Source organism: Bombus pyrosoma, linkage group LG7 (genome assembly GCF_014825855.1).
Source record: "Bombus pyrosoma isolate SC7728 linkage group LG7, ASM1482585v1, whole genome shotgun sequence".
Classification (NCBI taxonomy): domain Eukaryota; kingdom Metazoa; phylum Arthropoda; class Insecta; order Hymenoptera; family Apidae; genus Bombus; species Bombus pyrosoma.
This window is the reverse complement of record NC_057776.1, coordinates 18,506,384-18,518,876: the sequence shown is the minus strand read 5'-3', so window position 1 is coordinate 18,518,876 and position 12,493 is coordinate 18,506,384. Positions and strand designations below refer to the sequence as shown.

The window sequence follows — 12,493 nt, the reverse complement described above, 5'->3', positions numbered from 1 at the left end:
ATTGAGAATAGAGATGACGCGAAACCGGCGAATTTCAGGGAAGCACAAAGGAGGAAGAGACGTATCGGAGAAGGGCGCTATCGATTGGAAAGATCGAGGGACGATAAGAGTTCGAAGCAGAGACGCGTTCGCCACGAAGGGATGAAACGCGTCGGCCCGGACATAGCAACGCAATAAATCGTTGCCGTACGTTACATCCTGTGCGAGGGAAGTGGGAGGGAGGTGTGAAAGTAGAACAGCGATGGCTCGACGACGACAAAGCTGCAGTGATAAAGTGGATTTGCATGAAATCTCGTGTATCTCGCTAGAAAATTTTAGCGGTCTGGCGCTGGAAAGGTATTCCTAGGTATCATTATGAATATTTCCTGCAGGAATATCCAGTTTTCGTGCTACGACGTAGGAACGTGATTTCGTGGTCGTTTTTGGTGCTCTTCTGTAGGGTGGAACGGAAGTTTTTATTCAAACGCATGGAGAAGGGGATGAAGAATAAAAAGAGGGATAGCCAGGGTTTAGATTTGTGGGGTCAAGAGACTTTGATGGATGATAAGGAGCCACGAGGAGGAAAAGATTTTCATCGCGATTAAGAACCGCGTGAGAATTTATTGAAAATGATTCGATGGTGTTTCAAATGTGTCTATTTTAAGAGAAATTAAAAGAAAGTTTCGCGTTTGATCGAGTAGTAGTGGAAGGCAATTTGATTTGTCACATCGAATGACATTTTAGTCGTCGATCGTCAAGCGAGGGAGTGTGTAGTTTCTCTTGAAATGATTTTATATTCCTTTCAGTTTTAAAATGTCATATCAATTAAAGTATCGAAGTAATGTGATTAAATATTTGGTATCATTTTTGAGCTTGGAAATTGCACGCATTGGAAAATGGGAAACCACAGTTAGCTCTTCTAGTAGCTTCTTTTGCATGCATTGAAATTTTCCATGATTTTTGTGATTTATGGAGTAGATGCTTTAACTTCAGTATCTTCGATGCAACGTGTAAGTACATCGCTTTTAAAATTTGATTGGTAAGAGCAATCGTAAAATATTAAACTTGATGAAGAACCTAATTACTCTTTTCACGAAATTCTGCCCTGAAATCTAACGAAATTCGACTCTAATAACATGGAACGTAGAAACGTTATTTCAATCTTTTTAACATACACTTTCGTAGCAAGATATGAAGAAGCAAGAAGCAATATGATAGAAGCAAGATATGAAGGAATCTAGCGAATGAATCCTGGCTTAATTTTTTAAAGAAGCATCGAGTATACTACAGTTCCTTCTCAGTTTGTGCACAAAAGAATATTTTAAAATTATCCCTTGATCTTCCACTGTGATAATTTTCAACGACATTCCACTTCAAACTTCTCGAAAACCCCCTTCTCATCACCTTTATGAAATGCATTGAAAAGCTACTTCATACTTATTTACATTTCCCTGGAATTGGCGTAATTAAACCGGCGGGAAAAAGAAAACGAACATCCCGGCGGATAATTACGATTCGTAAAATACAAGTTTAATGCATCCTATCGCCAACTAAATTGCCAGCCGTGGTAAACAACTAACGACACGCGGTTCCGCTCGAAAAGAATTAACCACGAATTGGCCGGAAATTACCAGACTTTAATCGTGGACGCAACGATCTCTCGTTTAATTCGTTTCCATCGCGGATATTACGTGCTCGTATTCGGCAAACGATCTTGCCAAGGCTTTTTTGAATTTTTAAGTGGCGCAACTCGTTCGTACAATACAACGCTCGATCAATCTATCCGCCGTTATCCATTTTCGATCGTTGTTCTTTCACGAATTCTCTTTCAGAATAGTGTACGGACGATAGTCGAATATTTGCGCTCATTAAATATGCCGTTTCCGATAACAGCTACGCCTTTGAGATCCACTTTAACGCTCGATGACTGTGCAATTGCTTCATACAAGCGATATTATGCGCATATCAAGTGCGTGGTAGGCAAAATCAACACAGATTCCAGGTCAATGGAACGCAGAGCGTCTTAATTCCGTTGCGATGCGCGGTTATGTGAGAACTTGCTTGTTATTGTTAATGCTGTCGTCATGAGGCACGCAGATTGGTATTTCATGTAAAGTAATCACATTTCATACATATTGTAAAGTACAAATATGATATAGATATTTTAATTTTTATTTAGATATTTTAGGTAATTTGAATACTTTTAATTAAATGGTGTAGATAATATAGTAGGTAATAATGGTAATAATGGCTGTTTGATACACTTTCAAATGCTCATATCGATGTCTTAGATAATTTAGAGGATACTGTTTGAATGAAATTATTTTTTTTTCTTTATTTGGTACACTTTTTACGACCAATTCTCATTGAGAATTATAAGCAAATTATTTTGGCGTGGTACTGTAACCTGGATTACAAGAGTTTACGGGATGTTTGATTCTAGTTGAATCTAATGCTTAAATCTAAAGGGTATTGTCTTCTCAGTCAGTCAGCGGATCTGATCCGTCGTGTCAAGTAATTGGGTAACTAATGGGTTTTGGCGGTTGTTAATTCTTGTATTATATCTGTTACTGAATTTGGATATTTCTTCTTTAACTGTGGATATCTTAAGGTCGCGATGTATTGTTTCGTTGGTAACATACCAAAGGAATGAAATTATTCACAGCGAAAGCATCTTGTCGGTAGATTGTATTCACAAAGTCGTGTTAGTTTTTAGTACGGCTTTTGTGTTTATTTGGATTGAAAACTGATGATTCTTTTGAAAATAGTGGTGGTCAACAAATTTAGCGTATAAGTCAGGCAGAAATATGTTTTCGGAACATCGAGCCCATGCGATACTCGCAGATAAAAACATCCTTTTCCTACGAAAGTTATAAAAGCGTCGAAACTTTTTCTGTGTTCTCTAGACTGTACGTAACACATATCGTAGAATTCGCGAATTTTTCCAATATAGTGGAACCGTATTCGTTTATATGTATCTGCCGGAAAACAGAAGTTTTCCTGCAATTTATATAACTGGAAATCTTATAAGAACTTTCCGTTCATACGATAGGAGTTCACGTTCGCGTAAGTAGACTCAATTAAATAAAATGAATCAATGAAGTTAAATAAAATAAGTAGACTCAAGTAACAGTTGATTTAATGGACCAGGATAAAATTATGTTTGAGTGAATGGAATTCGTGTAAACGGAGCTCCGCAATAATTATTTTCTTATTCTCTAGTTGGATACACTGTAAGTATCGGGGATTTGGATAGGAAATAGAAATTAAGGATAATGAAATTTTAAAGGAAGACTTTTTAATAATTTTTAATAATTCATGTTAATTGTAAATACGTCCGTACGGTTTTACGATGTAAAGATATAATTTCTTTGGGAATTATTACTTGATAGATGGTATAGATGAAAATCAGACCAGCGGTAAAATTATAAATTAATTGCAATATCAATTTGATGAGGGATTTTGCGATGACGATGTGTCGCGATTTATGTTTGAGTATTTTTCGTGAAACACCCAGTCGAAAAGCTACTCCATGTTCATATTTTTACGCAACAGAGCGAAAGTAGAATTTTTGTGAAAATAAAATAAAAAATAAAATGGAAACAGAATAAAATGTTTATTCTGTAGAAAGGAAGAGGAGAAAAATAATGGATTAAAAAATTGACAGAACGAAACAGGCTGCTACTTTCGATTCATTGTCGTTATTATCTGCACTGCACACACTGTAGTTTTATTTTGTGACAAACATATGTATCGCGAATCCTCGCTTCTACCGTGTCACGATTTTCGAGTGCTGGCCGTATCATGAAACGAAAAAAGGACAGACGATGCCGGACGTTTTAATTAAAGCTTTGTGAAAGGCGCGGCCTTTATTAATTGATCTGATACTCGCTACAAAATTGTAAACACCGAAGTCAGACGAAGAGTTAAAGTGAAATATTACATTGTATCCACCGTGGATGTTTCACTTTGCATGAAAAAATTACGCAAATTTTGAAACGCTTTATTTGGGTATCGAGAAATTCCTCGTAACTGGGGATTGTTCTTTCCTTAACAAAAGTAATTCTATTAAATTATCGTGTCTTTATGTTAAACGAATACTGTTGTTGAGCGAATGAATAATAATTTTCAAAATCGAGAGGCTACTTTAAATGTATAAACTAGAAAAATTGACCAAATGTCCAGCTGGACAAATTGTAAAGTACAAATTAAATAATAAAAAAAAAATTTTTTTTTTTGAGTGTCTTCTTTCTAAAAATGGATAAAGGTGACTGTATAAATATATAGTCATTGAGTCGTTTGACTATCGTAAAAAAGTCATTCAAGACCATTTTGATATGGTATCAGAATTATTTGAGAATGAGAGTCGTCTATTGATTATTAATTTTTGAAGTATTCAACATAGCATTTTTCAAAGAAAAGTATCACAAAAGTGCAGGATTATCGTATGTCAAAATTACAGTATTATAATTAAGAAGACATTGTTAGATCTACGAAACCAGGATAAATTTTATATGTACTGTATAATATATAATTTGAATGTAATTTCGTAAACCCATGGGTTATTACGAAATTTGGATCGATGTTTGATCAAATCTGCGTTTCACGTCAGTAATTCCCAATAATACATACAGACCCTACTTCAATAGTAAACCAGAATCAGGTTCGTGAATTACAAGTAAAATAATTTCCAAGTTTCAATTCCTAATATCGATAATTTCGATATATTACGAAGTTCTTTGTATTACGATCTTTAGAATCAGAGTAGAAATATTAGATTGCGAAAATTCTACAGTTGATCATTTTTATAATGTCAATACAAATCGTTCTTGCAGATTTTCATAAACAAAACCTATGGTTCACTTTAAAATTACCAAATCGTAAAAATCCAGCAAAAGTAATGTATAAATAATTGCAATAATTTCACAATGAACAGACTACAATGGTAATTTAATAAATAAAATATTAAACCCAGAAATAAAAGCAAATAAATAATCGTATCACTAGGACTACTATATTATACTGTGGTATATTAAAAATGAACAACTAAAAAAAAATCTGAAATATTTCAACTGCAATGAAGGAAACTATAAGACGAAAAAAATGTATGAAAACAAAGAATCGCCTAAATAACTCGAAATGAGCATTATACATATTCTCGTACGACCAAAATCCCAAGATGACTTAAGAAAAGAATACACCCGAACGATTTTACATGCAAACTCGATCAACGATAAATTAAATTAAAACAGCATACAGTAATTTTCATTCGAGAATTATTCGTATTGTTTACTCAGGAAGTCACATGAATCATACATCTAAAAGCTAAGCTAGGTAACACATGCTCTCGCGACAAATAATGCATCTGTTTATATTTTATACAGATGAAAAACTGCCAACCCATCGATAAAAGTCAATCCTGAAAAAAAAAAATTAATTTTCCAAAGTACTTCCATGTTTTCGCTAATAAATTTCCATGTTTTTTAGTAATGACGAACTTTTGTAAAAATAAATCACCAACCTGTCGATAAAAATCAATTCTAAAAAACAAATTAATTTTCCGAAGCACTTCAGTATTTTAAGTAATGAATTTTCATGTTTTTAGTAAAAACGAACTACAACGCACGAATGAAAGACAATTAAAAAAAAAAAAGATTTATTTCCCAAAATATCTCTGTGTTTTCTATAACGACGGGGAGAAAAAGATGTAAAACCTGTTATTTTGACAAGTATTAGGTTGTCCGAAAGGTGTCTTTCTTTTACAGACACGTCTTTCACAACGACGCATCTTTATACAAACGTGGAACCTAATCTGTCAAACGTTGTGATCTTTATCTTGATAAAACAGAATAGATTATACGTAATTCGATAAAATAATATAAACCGGAAAATGTTGTGCATCCATTATTTCCTTGTAAAACGAAAGAAACTTTTTCGGACGACCTAATACAATACTTTCATTGTTAATAAATTCTCGATAAATCCATAGTCTGTCAATGATGCGAATATCCTTTAAACAAATATATTGCATAAACGCACGATATTAAATAAACGCATAGCAAAACATAGCCGTGTTTCCATTTGCTATAGTATTTACATCATTAATAAATCCCTCGGTGAGTGTGAGAATGTAAGACAACCACTCGGAACAGCTTCCGCAGCCGAGACCCGTTGATTTACGGGCTCTTAGATCCCACAACGTCGTTTCGTCACGGTTTGTCATCCAAAGAACTACTTCCATACACATCTACCGAAAGCGTGCATCTTATTTTCCCGCAAAGGAACTATATCCTATCTTCTTGACAGTGTACAACATTTTCTTCGCGGAAGCTGTTCCGTTCCGCTTTCACCGGCATAACAGGAATATTTTATGTGGATCAAGCTATTTCTTCATCCCGTATGCCGTGGAATTTGGATTTCGTAAGACATTCGTGGGAAAATTCTGGCTCAGCTCGTTGAATTCCATGAACTCGAAAGCTTCGAGTTCTCGTTAGTAATGGCGGCACTGTAGACAAGAATCGAGCATGCGAAAGTCGATGCCTCTGGAAGCTGATTTCTACGTGGTGGAATTTTCTCGCGTCGCAACGCGATCAGTGAGAATACGGCGTTAGCTTCAAATGTTTATGAAGCTACGAATTTTTTTCAAATATATAGAATTTCAGAACGTCGTTGGTCTGGAAAATAATTCTAATCTCGCAAATTTTCAATTAAATTCGTCATTGTACTTGGAACTGCCCAATTTTTTTCAGCGGCTTTTATACCAATTTTATTATTGTTATTATTTATCTAGGTGGGACTTGAAAGTAGCCAAAGTATGGTTTAATTAATCTATTTGCTTTGTTGCTAATATGTGCCAGTGACTATGAAAGTAACTTGGGTCAAATATTTCTCAGGCAGAAATTCTTGCATATCATTCTAACGTAGACCGGGATGGTACAAAATAAATGAAAAATTCTACTTCCTTAATTGCTAGACTTACACTATTTTACTTGATTCGTTACTTGATTAAAGATATGAAATTGGTTTTCTTTATCTCCAGAAAAATTACGTTCTCGCGGCTGTATCATTGTTGTAAAGAAAGCGGAAAATTAATATACCCGATGCAAAGATTAGTAGAAACTCATAAATGGGACAAATCTTTGTGAATAACATTAAGTGCGAAAGAAAATTATTGCGCGAGAATATATTTGAAATTTGCGATAAAACAAACGGGAAATTAATAATTAAAAATTCGTCATTCGATTTATAAATAAAAGTTATAAGAATAGAACCAAATACAAAAGAAAATCTATGGTATACCGAAAAAAAATAAAAAATACACTTGTGAAAGTTTATGCTCGTGTAATGAATCTATAGAGCAGCGTTTTCAAAAATATTCTTTGCTAGATTTTAAAGTCGAATACCTATTTAACTGTGCTCACTGTATAAATCAACATTTTCATGAAGTATCATTTTCTTCGGGGTAAAAGATTCTCGTTTTCCAAGCATATACGATTAGATGGAGTTTCGTGAAAGTTGGCGGCACAGTTGGTTCGGTAAACGTTCGTATCCATAAAGACATACTTGTATTTGACTTTTGCTGCGCGCATGGTGCATCTTCTGTGCTTTCAGTCTTTCTTTCTCTTCCCCATTTGTTTCGTGTCGCTAAGTGTTCCGAACTTCGTGGTTAATAACTAACGAAGGCTCTAAAAAGGGCGTGTTTATTGCTTCATAAATTCTGAAAGCAGAACAAAATTAATTTATAGCTGAATACATTCACCAGGACGATATTCCTGTGACGTCGTTTAATCAACTCATTGGATAAATAATTCAACTCGAACGCGCACATTAAATCTTCCATATTTAAAACAATCTTTTATGAATTATTTATTGTATCATGAGGACGAGAGGAAAATATTAAAAATAATAGCTTCTTCTTTAAGAAGACTTCTTACTGAAAACACCATTCTAAAGCTGAAGGGGAATGTTTTTGCAACTGTTAATCTCGACGAAATTTTTGAAGAGAATATCGAGTTTCCTTATCGGGAAAATATTTAACCTACATTTTGTTTATCAGGAATCATCGTCGCATGGGGGATGAAAACAACCTTCAAAATCGGAGGTGGGAAATATATTTTCTGGAATACGCTATTTACTCGGCACAAAAACAAGTAACAAAGAACGTAAGAAATGAAAATAGAACGATAAGAGGGATGCAATTATTTTTCTATCTTCTATTCCTAGGAAATTCACTGAAACTGTTACTATTCGAGAAAAATATGAGAAGAGATACAGAACGTTCAAGATCGACAGTCGCAAATTATCAACATGAACAGATACGTAATAAAGAAAATACATTTCGATTTATTCGATTCTGTGCTAAAATAATGCAACTAGCAAATGTGCCAGAGAACTGGAAGCCAACAGAAATTATCAGAAATAATACAGCTTTTTCAAAGAGCAATATAAAAGTAGTAGAGTGGCTACGAAAAGTATTTCTACGTCACGCTGCCTTCATTATTGCATTTATACGCTAATTAATTAGATCTGACTGTAACATTTCGCACCACTAGTAATACGATTACAAAAATTTGATGATATCAAAATGAAATGTAGGATCTTTACCTATAACGACGCTTCATTGGAAGGTATGTAAAAAAAAAAAAAAAAAAATGCGCGTGTTAACATGGATCTCGCTAAAAGTAACCACAAATACAAGCAACCGACACACGTGCGATTTGTGCTGTAAATTGAATCGTGTCGTGTAACCTGAACGAGACCGGAGTACAAAGAACGAAGTACAAAGGCGAGCTTCCATTTGGGCAAACTGTTGGAACGATAGGGTTGATTCTGACGGAAGTACATTCGATTGCTTTTATTGTAGTTCAAAAACAGCGAGGATGAAGTCGTCGTACTCGGTTTGATCGTCATTTCGGGCGACATTGATTTTAAACAACAACATCGATTGCTTAGGCATTTCACAACGGTTAATTGTAAAGTCAGTATGCTGGTACAATCAAACGAGGCCATCTGAGACAGATTGGCTTCTCCGCTATGCGGATCTCGAGCAACAAGGCTTCTCGGACAAAGGGATGTCTTTCGAACGAAACAATGTGGCTTCTGCCTGGACATTCTGCCGCCAAAAAAGTAATTTACGCTTGCATAACTTTGGCATATTTGTTTTTGCTTGTTGGAGCTTCCGCTTTACGGTAATGAAACTTGGAGAAAGGCTATTAGCAAAGGGTAAACAGTGTTTGTAGGTTTTATGATCTTTAAAATTTCCATAATTTTATCCAAGGCTTGAAGAACATATTACGATAGATGAAAATACGATAAATGTTGCAATCTGTAAAATTCCTATAATTACTATTTATCGCGATTTCCTTCTTTGATTGGCGATCTACTTGCAAAGTAACAATTTAAAGTATTAATAAGCGAAGTCATTGATTGAGTAGATTTCTGAGTCTAAGAACTAGTCTAGGAACGTATTAAAGCGATGTAAATAAAGAAGTATAGGTTTGCAATCCCTGACAGTGATCGATCCAATACAAATAATTACAGCGCTGCGTAGTTTAATTCCACATGAAAGTTGCAAACGACGTACAGTCATCAATTGCGTTTCTTTCAAAAATTGTATACACGTCAGCTAGTCAACTGATCCTTCTAACCACTCGAAACAGCTCAATTCGTTCGATCCAGTTTCAAATACGATCATTGAATTGTAAAGCCTGCGACTTTGAAGTCACTCTAAACTCGATTAACTGCGAATTTCATGAATTTTAATATTCGAATGATATTAAAAAAAATCGTAGCATTAAAAAGATGGCTTTGAAAACACCAAACGTGCCAAGGTTCGTCCTGAATTGCTTCTGGAATCTGTAACACGTCGAAATTCATGACCCTAAATCCTGGATTATCCCAGTCTAGGTGTCTTAGATCGAGATTTAGGATCCAGTGCCGAAGGTTCAGAGTATTGAATTTGAAAACAGAGGTTCGCAATGTAGGATTTGAAAATTTGAAATCGATGTCTCCGCGATACCAGGGACTGTGCTAAGTTTTAGTATTACAGAATCGTGCACTTTAAGTCTCCTCTTAAGTTCTACCATTAGAGTGGTCTGATGCGTTTTCCACAGATCTAGGTCACGGTATCCGAAGTTTCACGATGCTGCAACTAAGACTGTAGCACTTTAATGTGTTACTTTATAGCACTTTAATATATCCGAAATACGATATACGAAGTCTCTTAATTCTGCAATATTAAAATTGTAATTTTCTTCGTCTCACAATTCTAACGTGATCCGAATTGATCTCACGATTTTGCTGTCGCGAACTTGAAAGTTTCTTCCACTGGTAGTGGTCTGAGACGTGTCCCTCGATCATCTTAGATGTTTCAACATTCCCCTAATGGTTTCGTACGAGCGCCTTATATTCATAAGAAATTTTACCTTTCACGAATCAAATAGTCTTCGCAGCTGTTTTGGCAATATTACGTTGCAGACTGACTTCAATCGAAGAATATAAATTTAAAGTTTCAACGTTGAGCTGTGATTCTAACTTACAACGCTCTTAAGTTTTACCGAAAGCCAGCTGTCTAACTTCTCAATAGTATTATATTTTTAAAAGTAGAGCTACCAAGGACTGAAGTGTAAAACTTGTACTAAAGGAGTGAAAAAGGAAAGGTATGAGGAAAAATATAAGCATATAGATATGTTTTACGAGGTGGATTATTATAAGGTGTTGGTCAATTAAAGAGACAAGTGATAAAATGATAATAGTCAATGTATATTAAAATCACTTTGTGTACAAGTACAGAGATAGTGTATGCCGGTCGTAATCGTCGCTCGCTCAATGCTACTGTTCAACTATACCCTCGCTATTCGACTATATCACTCGCTATAATGACTGTCCTAGAGAGCACCTTTCGTCTATTTGTAATGACCGGTGTTATCATAAAAAGTTCAAATGTAACTCCGTTTGACGGTTACAAATGACGACGATAATGTTTTGTCCGGAGTTCGTTTACCTTTGAACCTAGCGAACCAAACCAACGTTGGTATTCCAAGGCAAAATAATACGAGTCTCTCCCGATTCAAATCTTCCGTTGGCTCGTATGCCGTTACATTTATTTAAATAAAAAATTATTATTAGAAAATAAACAACAGTTATTAGATTTTTAAAAAATTTCATTCATATTATCTAAACGAGAAATCGTTTTTATCACGTGTACAGAAATTTCCACGTGGCACCATTCATTCGAAATCTCCACGTGCATTCTCTGCATTGCTTCTCCCTTCCATTGCTCTAATCCAAACATTCGTGCGATTCTCAATCAGCCGTCGTTCACACGAATTCTCACTGTGAAAATACCCTCACACTGCGAAAACACTTCAGCGGCACCCATCACGGAGTCACGTGTGGGTGTCACTCGAGCCGCCTAACTCAGCCTCAACAATGTCGTCGATATCGAAAGTTGCTGAAACAAAGTAACTTTCCTCGTTGCCCGTGGGACGTCTCGTTAAGAACCGCGTCTGATTCTTCCGTAACTTTGCGACTCGTACAGCATTTCCTTCGCCACCTCTTAAAGAATTCCGACTAAAGGATTTCTATGACTTGCTTCCCGCTCGCTCGCACCGATTTTATGGCGCCAACGAATTTACAGTCCTATCGTACGTTCTTTGTAAATAGCCACACACATACACGTGAACGTGTTTAAGGACGCAATAGATCAGTCGTTGCCGATGAAATCTTCAATGCTATCGATTGGATTACGCGGGAAATACCCTTTTGTGCGATGTTTCCTTTTAACGACAACGAGTTTAAACAGACGTAGAGATCTTTTTTACGTAAATTTTTTTTACGTAACACGGAGAAAAAGTTTGTTGTTTTACGGGATATCGATTGGATATACTTATCGGGAGTTACTAGTCTTTTCTAACAAACATTGTTTCGATTGTTCGTTCGTGGTTGATTGTCTCTCCCTATCCCTTTCTCTCTACCTTTCTTTTCTTCTCTATTTTGGAGAAGTAAAATTTCCAGTTTCAATTAATTACCGCGTAGCTAGGCGAATATCGCTTGAAATAAAGAATGGGCTAATGGCTTCCTGAAATCGTACTAGGGTAATAAGTTTCTTTATTTTATGCGAGACAATTGAATTAGAAGGGACGGCTTTCATTTAGATTACCTTTAACCTTGTTGCGCTTTTTCCGTACGATCGTACTTTTCTATTATTAAGCAATATCTTAAGTTTGAATTAAAAAAAAAAAAAAAATGTAAGAATCTTTACTGATTTCTCGTTTCAGTTTCATTGAGACGATAGCAAGGTCGAAAGACAAAAATTCGATGTTCACAGCGGAATTAAAGAAGAGCGAATGAAAATAAACCGAACTTTTAAATTTCAGTAATTGTAGAATTTTGGTTCCAATGTATATATCTTGAACGAAATTACGAATTTTAATCCCTGAGAAACATGGTTCGCGATGAAAATATTCTGTTCTTAATTTGTATATAAATTAATTTAAAGGATCGAAGATTTGGC

At 35.3% G+C, this 12,493-nt stretch overlaps 1 protein-coding gene across 14 annotated transcripts in view; it reads left to right on the top strand.

Annotated features, from left to right (window-relative positions):
* The window catches only part of LOC122568968 (glutamate receptor ionotropic, NMDA 2B), a 349,490-nt gene that overhangs the window by 199,762 nt on the left and 137,235 nt on the right, over positions 1-12,493 (top strand). The window lies entirely within an intron of this gene.